The following is a 16,629-nucleotide window of genomic DNA, read 5'->3' on the forward strand; positions in this document are numbered from 1 at the left end:
CAATTCTCAAACCATGCCAATTTATTCTCCCCAATCCCATGTTCTTTAATTTTGCACACTAACCTCTTATGTGGGATATAGCAGTTTTAGTTTTATTTAGTGTGTAATGCACCTTTAAGAATAATACTTGTTAGGAGAGATCACACGATCTGTAGTAACCAATAGGAGAGTAGCATGGGCTACCTCAGGAGAGATCACATGATCTGTAGTAACCAATAGGAGAGTAGCATGGGCTACCTCAGGAGTCAGCGTAAAGATAGAGTTAGAAGCACACGTGTAGCTGCTGCTGAGTATATTGTAAAGAATGTTTCCACCCAAGTGTCTGCAGGTCAACTCTTATCATTAATAGCACAACTCAGCTACCCTACAACATGGGACTTTATCAAAAGCTTTCTGAAAATCCAAATACACCACTGGTCTCCATTATCTATTCCGCTAGTTATGCCCTCAAAACACTCCAGTAGGTTTGTCAAATATGATTTCCCTTTTGTAAATCCATGTTAGCTTTGCCTAATCCTGTTGATATTTTCTAAGTGTCCTGTTATCACATCCTTTATGAAAGACTCTAGAATTTTCTCAACCACTGACATTAGGCTCACCAGCCTGTAATCCCCTGTTTTTGCCCTCCCTCCTTTTTTACCCATTACTGAGTTCTGGCACTGTTGGGACTGTTAAGGGCTGTTGGCCAACCAATGTTGGTTGGCAGCTGTCGAGGGCAGGACTTCCTTCTACTGCAGGGTGGAAGTCCCACTCAGCCTGTTTAAGCTGCTAGAAGTGTGTTATTGCTGTAGGGCAGGCTTTTTTAAGGTCGGTTGGTTTTGAACTCACTTTTCATTTGGTTGGTGGTGGGTGGGGTGCCGTGGTGGTGGTGGGAGTAGGTGCAAGCAGTACGCCCTCCGTAAAATCCAGCCCTATAACTTTTAAAATCAGCATTAAGCAGTAATTTGATGGGTAAAAGAGAAAAAGTAGGAAAGAGGAGCAGAGGAAGATCCTTCCTTACTTTTGGAAGAAGTAACTCTCAAGAGGAGTATAAAATGTCTTATGATGTGTTATATCTAGGCAGATAAATGGCTGTTGGCATTCAAAGGCTGTGCTTTGTCTATGATCTGCAATATGAAAGTTTAATGTGTTACGCTAAATGTACAAAATTGAGGACCTTAATCAAGAAAGAGATTTAAAATATATAAAACATGCATGAATTTAACTTTTAGAGCCAATAGCTTTTCCTAGTTGTGCATAATATGTTAACAATGACAAATTTTTATTGAAATGACTTCTTCCTATAGAAAGGACATTACTAACGTGAGCATAGGTGCTGATTGCACCAACCATTTTCTGTGTGCCTTGCATTATTTAGTCTATATTGCTTGAATTCATCTCTTTATACTGTGCGACAAATTGTTATAGAGTTTAATCTAATCTGCATCCTGTTTGTATGTCATACATGATTTTAAAAGCTCATATATGTACCAATACAGTGTGCATCAATCCTGGGAAGAAAATTACAAAGTACATCTCATTGAAGATATAAAACACATTGAAATATATACTGAGAATCACATAATTGTTGATGCATATACAAAATTGTAGAATTTGCATTACTATATATTTTAGCTGATGTGCTCCAGATATTACATTTTGTTAGATTACATCTAACAAAAAGCTTATCATTCACTAATTTTCACTCGTTTCTTCAGAGCCAAGCAGACTGGTTGTCCATTGAATTAATCAAATCATGTTTATATCAATGAAAAACGTAAACACTCATTAATGCATCACATTTCAGGCATAACCAATTAGATGTTGAAATAATGACCCAGGTACATACAATAAATCTTTTATACAAGCATAGGGCTTACATAGAAACTCTTAATCAGGTGTAATGACATATAACAAATATTGACCCATAATAGTAGAGTGCAAGTTTGCAGCACTGGCGGAGCTTGGGGAGTAGATCAGTTTTTTACACAAGTGGCAGTGAGGATATGGAGTTCACTGACTCTGAGAACCACACAGAATCAATTGAAGAGTTTTAAAAGGAAACAAAGGCTCACTTGAAAAATAAGGGCGATAAGGGGCATGGAGAGGAGATGAGACATTAGGATTATCAAGATAAGCTGCCATGGCTGAAAGAAAATTGAATAACAGATTTCATAGACTTCATGGCTACTGATATTTTAATATCCCATTCAATCCAGAAATATTATGAAGAAAGGGAAATTGATCTTTAAAAAACCCCAAAACATATTCAAAGCAGAAATTTCTACAAAGCAGCCCAATTGGTGAGGTGGTAATGTAGTGGTAATGTTACTGGACTAGTAATCCAGTGGCCCAGGCTAATGCTCTGGGGATATGGGTTCAAGTCCCACCGTGGCATCTGGTGGAATTTAAATTCTATTAATAAGCTTGGAATTAAAAGCTAATCTAATGGTGACCACAAAAGCATTGTTGACTGTTGTAAAAGCCCATCTGGTTCACTAATGGCTGTTATGGACGGGAGAGAGACGGGCAAACTATACTTCTTTCCTCTTACCAACTGTCTGCAAGCAGAAGGTGTTTTGAATTATATTAAAGTATGCTGTGGTGTGTTTTCCCAAATTCTTGATTTGTGTGATCCATTTTACTAATAACTCACAGCAAATTTGTATTATGGTTAACTCAGAAGATTAGTTTATTTCAGTTCAAAAGCCAGGAGAGGAGTGTTCGCAGCTTCCCACTCCATTGCGCACACACACACACAGAGTAAGGGGGAGATGGAAAAAAAGAGGCTTACAACTATGGATAATAACAACACAAGAACCACAGAAACTGATATTAGTTCATATGATTTCCAAAGTCCAGGAAGGCAAATTCCAGAGGGTGTTTCCTTCATGGCAGAGTTCATTCCCAATGAGTTTCCGCTTGGAGATGACAAAGTAGAAACTCTTGAAATGAATGATGCTGAAACACGATGGGCTTTCTGTGCTTAGGCCGCTTGATAGGCATTCATCAGAGACTTTTAAAATAAAGCAGGCTTCAAGGAGTTGAGAGATGGTAATTGGCTGCTTGCCAAGCCAGGCGGCTGGAGTCCTTTCCAGTTGATGTTAAAACAGCAGTCTGAGGATTTCTCAGTTCTCAAAAGCATATAGAGATTTCAAAAAGGTCACTTGGATCACATGACCTTCTGTCTCTACAATGACTTCAAAAGGGATTTTTCTCCAGTGTCTGGAGCTGGCTTTGATCTCAGTGCTGATAATTTGCCAGCCATTAGCTAATGAAAGAGTTACCATCCATAAACCGGGTCTGGTATTTGGGAAGCCATTGTCTAGGAAGACCCTCTGACCCCACTAGAAGGATGAGCTTATCAGATGCAAATAATATCCCTTTGTCTCTTCAGTGGTACTCTTTTAAAATGGACATGGACAGTACCAGGTGTGAGACGAGTCTGTTAGCAGCTCTGCAGGCATAACGAGTTGCACTGTGTAAGTCCCCTGGTTTTGTGATTACACGGGGTCTGTACAATAAGGTAGGAGATTCCACCGGCTGAGAGAAATTATTTTGTTCTTGTAACTGCTGTTGGTAGCTTCCAGAACAAAGGGCCAAAGCTGTGATCATGTGAATTGTAGCTGCCATCTTTTTTGGTTCAGAAGGAAGTTCATTTTAAAGGTAGTAAAAAGAATGAAGTTTTGATACTACCGTGTTGGGTTTCATTTCATGTCATAGGGACCCACCATGCCCTTTAGGAAACAAAGACGGCTGTCCTTATCTGGTCTGACCCAATGTGACTCCAGATCCACAGCAATATGGTTGACTCTTAAATGCCTTCTGAAATGGCCTAGCAAGCCAATCAGGTTTATCAAACTGCTATGAAGTCTAAAAGGAATTAAACCTGATGGACCACCTGGCATTGACTTTGCCACTGGAAACAACAATGGCACACCCAACCTTGTTGACCCTGCAAAGTCCTCCTTACTAACATCTGTGGGCTTGTGCCAAAATTGGGAGAGCTGTCCCACAGACTAGTCAAACAATAGCCTGAATCATACATCACAGATCATGTCCCAGACACCACCATCACCATCTCTGAGTATGTCCTGTCCCACCAGCTGGACAGACCCAGAAGAGTGGTATACAGTCAGGAGGGAGTTGCCCTGGAAGTTCTCAACATCGACCCTGGACCCCAAGATGTCTCATAGCATCAGGTCAAACATGGCAAGGAAACCTCCTGCTAATTAACATGTACCGCTGTACCCTCAGCTTATGAATCAGTGCTCCTCCATGTTGAAAACCAAGAAGCACTGAAGGTGGCAAGGGCACAGAATGTACTTTTGGTGAGGGACTTCAATGTCCATCACCAAGAGTGGCTTGGTAGCACCACTACTATCTGAGCTGGCTGTGTCCTAAAGGACATAGTTGCTAGACTGGGCCTGCTGCAGGTGGTAAGGGAAGCAACAAGAGGGAAAAACATGCCTGACCTTGTCCTCACCAACCTACCTGTCGCAAATGCATCTGTCCATGGCAGTATTGATAGGAGTGACCACTGTACAGCCATGTTGGAGACAAGGTCACATCTTCACATTGAGGATACCCTCCATCCTGTTGTGCGGCACTACCACTGTGCTAAATCGGATAGATTTTGAATAGATCTAGAAACTCAAAACTGGCCATCCATGAGGCATTGTAGGCCATCAGTAGCAGCAGAATTGTATATAACCACAACCTCAAGGCCCCAAATATCCCCACTCTACTAGTACCATCAAAACGGGGCATCAACCCTGGTTTAATGAAGAATGCAGAAGGAAATGCCAGGTGCAGCATCAGGCATACCTAAAAATGAGATGTCAACCTGGTGAAGCTGCAGGTCAGGACTACTTGCATACCAAACAGCAGAGGCAGCATGCAATAGACAGAGCTAAGAGATCCCACAATAAATGGATCAGATCAAAGCTCTGCAGTCCTGCCACATCCAGTCATGAATGGTGGTGAATAATTAAACAACTCACTGAGGAGGAGGAGGAGGCTCCAAAAATATCTCCATCCTCAATGATGGGGGAGTCCAGCACATCTGTGCAAAAGACAAGGCTGAAGCACTTGCAACCATCTTCACCACGAGATGCCGAATCAATGATCGATTTTGGCCTCCTCCAGAGGTCCCCAGCATCACTGATGCCAGTCTTTAGCCAATTTGATTCACTCCACATGACATCAAGAAACGGCTGAAGGCACTGGATACTGCAAAGGCTACGGGCCCTGAAAACATTCCAGTACTGAAGACTTGTGTTGCAGAACTAGCCGTGCCCCTAGCCAGGCTGTTCCAGTACAGCTACAACACTGGCATCTACCTAGCAATGTGCTAAATTGCCCAGGTATATCCTGTACACAAAAAGCAGGACAAAACCAACCCGGCCAATTACCGCCCATCCGCCTACTCTCAATCATCAGAAAAGTAATGGAAGGGGTCTTCATCAGTGCTATCAAGTGGCACTTGCTCAGCAATAACCTGCTCACTGACACTCAGTTTGGGTTCTGCCAAGGCCAGTCAGTTCCTGACCTCATTACAGCCTTGATCCAAACATGGACAAAAGCGCTGAACACCAGTGGTAAAGTGAGAGCTACTGACCTTGACACCAAGGCAGTATTTGACTGAATGTGGCATCAAGGAGACCTTACAAAACTGAAGTCAATGGGAATCAGGGGGAAAGCTCTCCACTGGCTGGAGTCATACCTAACATAAAGGAAGATGGTTGTGATTGTTGGAGGTCATCAGCTCAGTCCAGGCCATTGCTGCAGGAGTAGCTCAGGGTAGTATGCTAGGCCCAACCATCTTAAGCTGTTTCATCAATGACCTTCCCTTCATCATGATGTCAAAAGTGATGATGTTCTTTGATGATTGCACAGCATTCAATACCACTCACAACTCCTTAGTTACTGAAACAGTCCTTGTCCATTTGCAGCAAGTCCTGGACAACATTCAGGCATGGGCTGCTGAGTGGCAAGTAACATTTGTGCCACACAAAATAACAGGCAATGACCACTGTCAACAAGAGAAAATCTAACCACTTTACTTTGACATTCAATGGCATTACCATCGTTGAATACCCCTCTATCAACATCCTGGGGATTACCATTGACCACAAATTGAACTGGACCAGCCATATGAATACTATGGTGGCAACAGCAGGTCAGAGGCTGGGAATTCTGCAGTGAAAAATTCACCTCCTGACTACCAAAGCCTGTCCAGCATCTACATGACACAAGTCAGGAGTGTGATAGAATATTCTGAGCTTGCCTGGATGAGTGCAGCTCCAACAACACTCAAGAGGCTCAATGCCATCCAGGATAAAGCAGCCCACTTGATTGGTAGCACTTTAAATGTTCATTCCCTCCACTACCGACAAGCAGTGGCTGTGGTGTGTACCATCTACTAGATGCAGTGCAGAAACACACCAAGTCTCCTTTGACAGCACCTTCCAAGCCTGCGACCACAGTGGAGGTTCACTAGGCTTGTTCCCAGGTTGGCGGGACTGTCCTATGAAGAGGGATTGAGAAAACTGGGCCTATATGCTCTGGAGTTTCGAAGAATTGGAGGTGATCTCATTAAAACCTACACAGTACTTAAAGGGATAGACAGAGTAGATGCAGGTAAGATGTTTCCCTAATCTAGAACCAGGGGACAAAACTTCAAAATAAGGTGGAAGCCACTTAGGACTGAGATGAGGAAAAGGTTTTTTACTCAGAGGGTTGTGAATTTTTGGAATTCTCTAGCCCAGAGGGTTATGGAAACTCAGTCCTTGAGTATGTTTAAAGTAGAGATTGACAGATTTCTAAATATCTGTGACATAAAGGGATATAGGGATAGTATGAGGAAAGGCATTGAAGTGGATGATCAGCCATGATTGTATTGAATGGTGAAGCAGGCTCAATGGCCTACTGCTATTTTCCGATGTTCCTAAGTTCCATCAAGAAGGGTAAGGGCAGCAGATGCATGGGAACACTTCAACCTGCAAGTTTCCCTCCAAGTCACACACCATCCTGACTTGGAACTACATCGTCACTTCTTCACGGCCACTGGATCAAAATCTTGGAACTCCCTCCCTAACAGTGCTGTGGGTGTACCTACATCACACAGAATACAGCGGTTCAAAAAGGTGACTCATCATCACCTTCTCAAGGGCAATTAGTGGTGGTCAATAAATGCTGGCCTAGCCAGCGAAGCCCATATCCCAGAAGAATAAAAAAGAATAAAAAAGGAACTGCCCACCAGTTATCCAGTCTCATTGCTCTAACTATTGAGTGGAAAGATAAATTTTGTGAGGTTCTGTTATTAACATGGTGTTTTGAATAATGGGAACACCAATGGAGAATATGGAATTTGTGATGCTATTGATTATCTGGTCATTTAAAATGAATTACCAAATTCAAGAGCTTCATGACTCCAATACTCTGACCTCCAGGTCCGATTCATTCAGCTGTCTTCCCAATAAGCAATGCTGTGTTGACAGTGGAGCCTTGCAAAGTTGATCCTATAATCCTTTAACTGCCTAATTGTGCTTGGAGATAGCTATGTAGTTTATATTTCTAACTATGTTTATACAGGATATGTGTGTATTTGTGTTTTTTCCTGTCCCATTTTTATGTGTTAATTTGAATTTTTCTTTTTTTTTCTTGTTTTACTGCTTTCTAACACACGAGCAAAAAAAAAAAAAAATCTTGTATTTATTTCTGCCCTTTTGTACAAAATCACTCCAAGGTGTTTCATTGGAGCGTAATCAGTCAAGATTGACAACAAGCCAAGAAGGAGATGTTTGGATGGGCGTCTAAAAGCTTAGCCAAACAGGTAGATTTTAAGTCGGGTCTTAAATGAGGAGAGTGAGGTAAAGAGATGGAGAGATTTAATGAGGAAATTCCAGAGCATAAGGCTTAGCTGGAAGCGCATTAGACTATTCATGAATCTGTGAATAGAGGCAACAAAACCAAGGTTGAGGTTTCAGTAACAGCTGGGCTGAGGCAGGGGTGGAGGCGTTGATGTTAAAGGTGAAAAAAAGGTCATAATGATGGGGAAGGTAGGGTCAGTAGCTCACCTTAGAGTTTTAAATGGCTATTCTTCTAATTTCTAAATTTTCTAAAAATTTAGAAAATATGGCAATGTAAATTAAGAATCGGTCTCAGGCCTTCATTTATTAGTAATGTAAGTGACTTGTTATCATTCAGATCAGGAATTGGCACTTTCAGTGCCTCAAGGACTTGCATGTAAATTCTCTTACATTATGTCAAATTGTTCTGCATGTGATAAGTGCAGAAATTTAGGGGATCTGCTACACGAATGTAGCACTGAGTCACACTGAGCTATTATTAGGCGTGTATTCTCACCTTCTAGAGCTTCTATGGTGACATTGATATGCACTGCAAACTCTCTTAATATCCCATGTTATTAGAAATTTCTTGTTCATTTGAATCATAAAAAAAATGCTATCATTATTGGAATGTCCATTAAGTGAACATGGCAAGTTATTCTTCTTTTGTACAGTTTAGGGGAGATTTTTCTTCTGTGGCGCTTGGGAGATGTTCAGTTTTCAGGTACAGTGAAGAGGAAATTAAGGCTTTGTTATTTTAGATCTTTTCCCTTGTTATGTTGCCCTGGAATTTTCTGGACCATCCGAATACAATGGTTGGATTTTGCCTCCAAAAGACCCCGTAGCGTTCTGTAGCATGGGTGGAAGGACAGATCGTGTGGTGCAGTGACTGGAAGCTACACCCTCAGAATCTGTCAAAACCAAACTGCTGCAGTATGTCATGTTAAAAACTGAATGGAACAAAATATTAAATCAGTTTACTTTGATCAGAATCGTTTTACAAAATCGTAAACTTAAGCATAGTTTTGAAAAGCGATCAGAATCATTTCCATATATTAGAAATGAATTGAAATGTTAAAAGGTTGGTTAAATTTTGTAATAAGTGATCTACATTGAAACTTTTTTAAAAGCCTTATAAATCATGCTAAAATGCCGTTTACCTGAAAACATTTAAAAGACAGATAAATCTTGTTAAAAGATCATTTACATTAAAACATTTAAAAAGTCAGGTCAATGTTGTTAGATCTATTTAAACATTTTGAGGTGAGCTGAAAAATCTACCTGTCAGCTGCTTATTGAGTTCCCCTCTGGTACCAGTCTCTGGTACCAGTGTCTGGTACCCTCATTGAATATTTGCAAAATAAGAGGAAGCTTTTAACACTTCAAAATACTAGCATTAAAGTTTTTGAGTCACAGCAACCCGTTAATTGACAATAAGCCCAATTCTCACTACTTCTATATCTCTTGTTTTATCATTTAATCGCACTTGCCTTCCACCGTGTCACAGGGTATGTAGTGTTGGGCTTTCACTGAACTGCACATAGAGCATGTAGACCTAATCACCAAGCAGACAGCCTCTGATTCAGCATGGTGGCTCCAATATGGCAGGAATGCCTGCTGCCATGATAGTGGGCATTCATCAATATGATGTTCTTTGCATGGTGGCATGCCACCTGCATGTTAAGGGAGTGGTGCCACTTGCAGTTGTTGGACATAGAATCATAGAATTATAGTGATAGAGTCATAGAGGTCCACAGCACAGAAAAAGGCCCTTCGGCCCATTGAGTCTGTGCCGGTCAAACAAGTACCTAACTATTCTAATCCCATTTTCCAGCACTAGGCCCATAGCCTTGTATGCCATGGCATCGCAAGTGCACATCCAAATACTTCTTAAATGTTATGAGGGTTTCTGCCTCATGAGGGTTTCAGGCAGTGAGTTCCAGATTCCCACCATCCTCTGGGTGAAAAAATTCTTCCTCACAACCCCTCTAAGCCTCCTGCCCCTTACCTTAAATCTATGCCCCCTGGTTATTGATCCCTCTACCAAGGGGAAAAAGTCCTTCTGTCTACCCTGCCTATGCCCCTCATAATTTTATACACCTCAATCATGTCCCCCCCTCAATCTCCTCTGCTCCAAGGAAAATAACCTCAGTCTATCCAATCTTTCCTCATAACTAAAACTCTCTAGCCCAGGCAACATCCTGATAAACCTCCTCTGCACTCTCTCTAGTACAATCACATCCTTCCTATAATACGGATTCCAGGACTGCACGCAATACTTGAGCTGTGGTCTAACCAGCATTTTATACAGTTCCAGCATAACCTCCCTGCTCTTATATTCTATGCCTCGGCTAATAAAGGCAAGTATCCCATATGCCTTCTTAACCACCTTATCTACCCATCCCGCTACCTTAAGGCACTGGTGGACATGCACACCAAGGTCCCTCTGATCCTCAGTACTTCCCAGGGTCCTACCATTCATCGTGTACTCCCATGCCTTGTTTGTCCTGCCCAAGTGCATCACCTCACACTTATCCAGATTAAATTCCATTTGCCACTGATCAGCCCATCTGACCAGCCTATCTATATCCTCCTGTAATCTAAGGCTATCCTCCTCACTATTTACCACGCCACCAATTTTTGTCTTATCCATGAACTTACTGATCAATCCTCCTACATTCAAGTCTAAATCGTTTATATATACCACAAACAGCAAGGGACCCAACACTGATCCCTGTGGGACCCTACTGGACACAGACATTCAGTCACAAAAACACCACTCGACCATCACCCTCTGCTTCCTGCCACTCAGCCAATTCTGGATCCAATTTGCCAAATTGCCTTGGATCCCATGGGCTCTTACCTACATTATCAGTCTCCCATGCGGGATCTTTCAAAAGTCCAAGTAGACTACGTCAAATGCATTGCCCTCATCTGCACATGTTGTCACCTCTTCGAAAAATTTAATCAAATTGGTCAAACATGACCTCCCCTTAACAAAACCATGCTGACTGTCCTTGATTAATCCCTGTCTCTCCAAGTGTAGATTAATTCTGTTCCTCAGAATTGTTTCCAATAGTTTCCCTAGGTTAGACTGACTGGTCTGTAGTTCCCTGATTTATCCCTTCCTCCCTTCCTGAATAATGGTACCACATTGGCTATCCTCCAGTCCTCTGGCACCTCCCCTGTGGCCAGACAGGTATTGAAAATTATTGCCAGTCCCCTGCTATCTCCTTTCTTGCTTCACTCAACAGTCTGTGATACATTTTATCTGGGCCTGGAGATTTATCTAGCTTTAAGCCTGCCAGACCACTTAGAACCTCCTCCCTTTCTATGTTAATTTCTTAAATTATATCACAGTCCTTCTGCATGACTTCCATACCCACGTTGTCCCTCTCATGTGTGAACCGGTGTACTCATTCATTTAGAACCCTACCTACATGTTCTGGCCCCACACACAAATTACCATGATGATCCTTAATGGGTCCTCCTCTTTCCCTAGTTATCCTCTTACTCTTAATGTACCTGTAAAATAACTTTGGATTTTCCTTTATTTTACCTGTCAATGTTTTTTCATGCCCTTTTTTTGCTCTCCGAATTTCCTTTTTAAGTTCCTCCCTACACATTCTATACTCCTCTAGATCTTCCGCTGTTTTGAGCCCTCGGTATCTGCCATAAGCCTCCCTTTTTCTCTTTATCCAATCCTATATATCCCTCGACATTCAAGGTTCCCTGGATTTGTTGGTCCCACCCTTTATCTACTGGAATATGTTGGCCCTGTACTCTCCCTATTTCCTTCTTGAATGAGTCCCACTGCTCTGACGCAGATTTACGTAAAAGTAGCTGCTCCCAGTTCACTCTGGCCAAATCATATCTGATCTTATTAAAATTGGCCTTCCCCCAATTTAGAACTCTGATTTCTGGCCCGTCTTTGTCCTTTTCCATAACAACCTTGAATCTAACGGAGTTACGATCACTATCTGCATGTTCCCCCACTGATGCCTCTACCACTTGTCTGGCTTCATTCCCTAAAATTAGGACCGCCCCATCTCTTGCAGGACCTGCTACATGCTGGTTTAAAAAGTTCTCCTGGATGCATTTTAAGAATTCCGTTCCTTCTAAACCTATCACACTATGACTGACCCAGTTAATGTTGGGGAAGTTGAAATCCCCCACTATTACTACCCTATTATTTTTACACTTCTCCAAAATTTGCCTACATATCTGCTCTTCTATTTCTCTCTGACTGTTTGGGGGCCTATAGTACACTCCCAGCAATGTAATTGCTCCTTTTTTGTTTTTAAGTTCTACCCGTATGGCTTCATTCAAAGAGCCTTCTAAGATGTCTTCCCTCCTTATTGCTGTAATTGATTCCTTGATCAATATTGCGATACCCACTCCTCTTTTATCTCCTTCCCTGTCTCGCCTGAAGACCTTATATCCTGGAATATTGAGCTGCCAATCCTGCCCGTCTCGCAACCATGTCTCTGTGACAGCAATGACATCATACTTCCATGTGTTAATTTGTGCCCTCAACTGGCCTATAATTTCTATGCCTTCCAGACTTATTTGCTCTCTCTTCTAATTTTGGCTGTGCATCTCCCCCTGCTGAACCTCCTCTCAGGATCCCATCCCCCTGCCAAGTTAATTTAAACCCTCCCAAACAGCACTAGCAAACCTCCCCACAAGGATGTTTGTCCCATTCCGGTTCAGGTGCAACCCGTCCGCCTTGTACAGGTCCCACCACCCCCAGAAATGGTCCCAATGTCCCAGAAATCTAAAGCCATCCCTCCTGCACCATCTCTCCAGCCACGCATTCATCTGGACTAACCTCCTATTTCTATATTCACTAGCGCGTGGCACCGGAGGTAATCCAGAGATTACTACTTTTGAGGTCCTGTTTTTTAATCTGCTTCCTAGCTCCCTAAATTCTGCTTGCAGGACCTCATCCCTCTTTCTTCCTATTTCGTTGGTACCAATATGTGCCACAATCTCTCTTACTTTAAGTTACAGTAAAAAAAGTTAAATTAATTACGTACTTTAAATAAAAACTAAAACTCTTACCTTTCCTTAGCTTAATCTATTTTAAACTGGAGAAAAACTGGGGAAGAACACTTACCCACTACTCACCAATCAACTCTCATCTTTGTGCTGATGTCACTTTTTGAAGCTTCCCGTACTCGCGCTTGTTCTGATCACTCTGCCGCTCTCTCGCACTGTCTTGTGATGCCACTCTTGTTATTTTCAACAAGAACTGACTGCGGACACTCTTCCCAGACTGCTTCACCATGACGTTGACTGCAGGACACACTTCCCAGTCTGCATCACCGCGATGCTGACTGCAGGACACTCTGCCCGGACTGCTTCACCGCGATGCTGACTGCAGGACACTCTTCCTGGACTGCTTCACTGCGATGCTGACTGCAGGACGCTCTTCCTGGACTGCTTCACCGTGATGCTAACTGCAGGATGCTCTTCCTGGACTGCTTCACCATGACGTTGACTGCAGGACACTCTTCCCAGTCTGTATCACCGCGATGCTGACTGCAGGACACTCTGCCTGGACTGCTTCACCGCGATGCTGACTGCAGGACACTCTTCCTGGACTGCTTCACTGTGACGCTGACTGCAGGACACTCTTCATGGACTGCTTCACCGCAATGCTGACTGCAGGACTCTCTTCCCAGACTGCTTCACCACGATGCTGACTGCAGGACACTCTTCCCAGACTGCATCACTGCGATGCTGACTGCAGGACACTCTTCCCAGACTGCTTCACTGCGATGCTGACTGCAGGACGCTCTTCCCAGACTGCTTCACCGCAATGCTGACTGCAGGACACTCTTGCCGGACTGCTTCACCACGATGCTGACTGCAGGACACTCTTCCCAGACAGCATCACCGCGATGCTGACTGCAGGACACTCTTCCCAGATTGCTTCACTGCGATGCTGACTGCAGGACACTCTTCCTGGACTGCTTCACTGTGATGCTGACTGCAGGACGCTCTTCCTGGATTGCTTCACCATGATGCTGACAGCAGGACACTCTTCCTGGACTGCTTCACCGTGATGCTGACTGCAGGACACTCTTCCCAGACTGCTTCACTGCGATGCTGACTGCAGGACACTCTTCCCAGACTGCTTCACTGCGATGCTGACCGCAGGACACTCTTCCCAGACTGCTTCACTGCGATGCTGACTGCAGGACACTCTTCCCAGACTGCTTCACCGCGATGCTGACTGCAGGACACTCTTCCCAGGTTGCTTCACTGTGATGCTGACTGCAGGACACTTTTCCCAGACATCCCCCCCATTAATATGTGAGGCCTGAAGACACACATACATGCAGTCGATGGCTCCCTGAACTATTGGAAATTCACTACACTGGAAAAACGATGTGCCTATTCATCCTGTTTATGTCTGTATAGAGCGAAGACCATGAAGTCCCCTCTCCTAATGTACAGAACCTGTTACTCTCTGGTGCAGTGATGAATGGTGAATTGTGAGATGTTGGCAATGTCGCCAGCTCCAGTCTGAATAATCCGCTTATCTAGAAATTGATGGCCATGGTAATCTTTGTGAAGTGCTCCCTGAAGACCCCTAGTGGGTCTTCTACCCACTACTGAGAACCCCCCTGCCATCTCCTCCTCCTCTCTCTGCATGCCGCTTCCCCTCTCTGCTGCCTATGCTCCAAGAGGGATTGCAACAATAGTTCCCATGATTGTTGACAGGCTTTCTTCTTACAGGCCTTCAGACTCCACTGAACTCTGTGAAAAAGGCCAGCACTAACCTCTTCTGACTCTTACAACTTTTCAGAACTTCAGGAACACAAAACACAATATGTTCACTAATTCTGTAGCAGCAAAAAAAAGACAAAAGAACTTCACATAAACACATGTTCAGCTGAGTGTGTTTAAGAGAGTGGGTAAACTGCACCTGTGATGTCCAAAATAGTAGCTCATGCACCAAATCAACGTTAGATACAGAGTGATATCACAATCTGTCCACTCTGCTTGCTTCCAGCTGACACAAAGCAGGCCCAGGCTAGTGCCCTTACAAACATGATGTAATGAGTGGGCTGCACCACAAGTGGCCAGAATAGATTGGCTGCCAGTTTGGGGACTTTGGGCTCCTATAGTGCCAACACCAGTGATGCTACAGACTGCACTTTGCAACATAGAATGAGGCCATTTGGCCCATTTTGCCTGTGTTGGCTGTATGCATTGGCTGTGAGCAATTCAAAACTAATACCACTGTCCTTGCCCTCTCGCTAAATCTCTGTAACCACCTCTGATTCAAATATTTATCAACTTTTCATTAAAAGATGCAATGATCTCTGCTTCAGATACTCTCTTTGATAAAGCATTTCATCTCTCAAAAATTCTCTGTGCAAAAACATTTCTCCTAACCTCTCCCCTCACTCACACAGTGTTCTGATTCCCATGGAGACCAACAAAACAAAATAACTGAATTTACCGAACAACCCCAATGAGAAAACCAATAGACAAGATTTCATGTTTTATAACTTTTACTTCAAACTAAAATCAACATAAATTAAAGATGAATTAACAGGCAAATTTTGATCAATATAAACTATAAATTACACCTTAAATAGCAGATACAACAAAAATAGATCTCCCAGAGCTACTGGGCATGTGTAGCATATATGGCACTAATTCCAACCACCAAATCCTTTAAAGCTCTGGACTTTCTCTGGTAGAATTGCAGCTTCATTTCTTCGAGAATTTAGCCTCCAATCCTCAGCCGACTCAACCAACCAAACCAAGTTCCACGGACACAGTCTTCACTAAAATGGCACGTGTCTGCAGAACCCCCTCAACTCTGCTCATTGCAGTCTCAATGACATAGATCCACTAGAGTCATCTTTATCTGAACCTTAGTAACACCCCTGTGGCCAGCACTGGCCAATAAGTCCCTTTAAAAATAATTGAAGCAACAACACAAACCTTATTTTTAAAAATATCTGCTCTAAAATCCAGCGTTTATGTTCTTCAGGATGCTTGTACAGCACCACTATGAGCTGAACTCAAATAGGTCTGTTCCTTTCACCTTGTCTCAACCAGCTTTAGTTTTCCCAGAAACCTGCAGTTTTATTTCAGTTTGAGTTTTAATCTCAGTCTGTTTCCTAGAAACCTGAAGGTTCAGTTTCCCTTTCAGTTAAGGTCTAACTGAAAAAAAAAACAAGCTTTGAAACCACAGATTCTAACACTGTAGTGACAATTTCAAATTATCATTGACTCCCTAATCAGAGCGAATAGTCTTTCAGTCTATGAAAACCTTCATAATTTTAAAAACATTTATTAATTCTGTTTTTTTAGCCTTTGCACAAATTGAAAGAGCCCCAAATTATAATTGTAGCTTTTGATCCCTGGCAACATCTTGCTGAATCCATGTTGTATCTTCTCTGTCACATTAACGATATTCTTTGTTAAGGCACCAAAAACTGTAGCCAGCACTTTAAATATGGCCCTTGAACAAATTTATCATTACCTTTTTCATCTCATGTCTTGTTTTGGATGGTTCATAAACACATTTTCTGTTAGTTTTATTCACTTTGACACTTTCTCCAAATTGTCATTATTGTGTGTTTTTATAGTATGTTTTATTTTTAAGTTGTCCTTTTGTTGCCTACTCTTTGGACTGGTCAGATGGACCACAGAATCCTCTTTACAGACTTGTTTACTCCCCTGTTGCTTTCGGTTATTTTAAGTTCACATTCAATTGCTGCCCTAGGTTTTTATTTATTTCCTCTTTTTACTGCAGCCCATTTCTTTC

Source organism: Cetorhinus maximus, chromosome 4 (assembly GCF_964194155.1).
Source record: "Cetorhinus maximus chromosome 4, sCetMax3.hap1.1, whole genome shotgun sequence".
In the NCBI taxonomy this organism is placed as follows: Eukaryota; Metazoa; Chordata; class Chondrichthyes; order Lamniformes; family Cetorhinidae; genus Cetorhinus; species Cetorhinus maximus.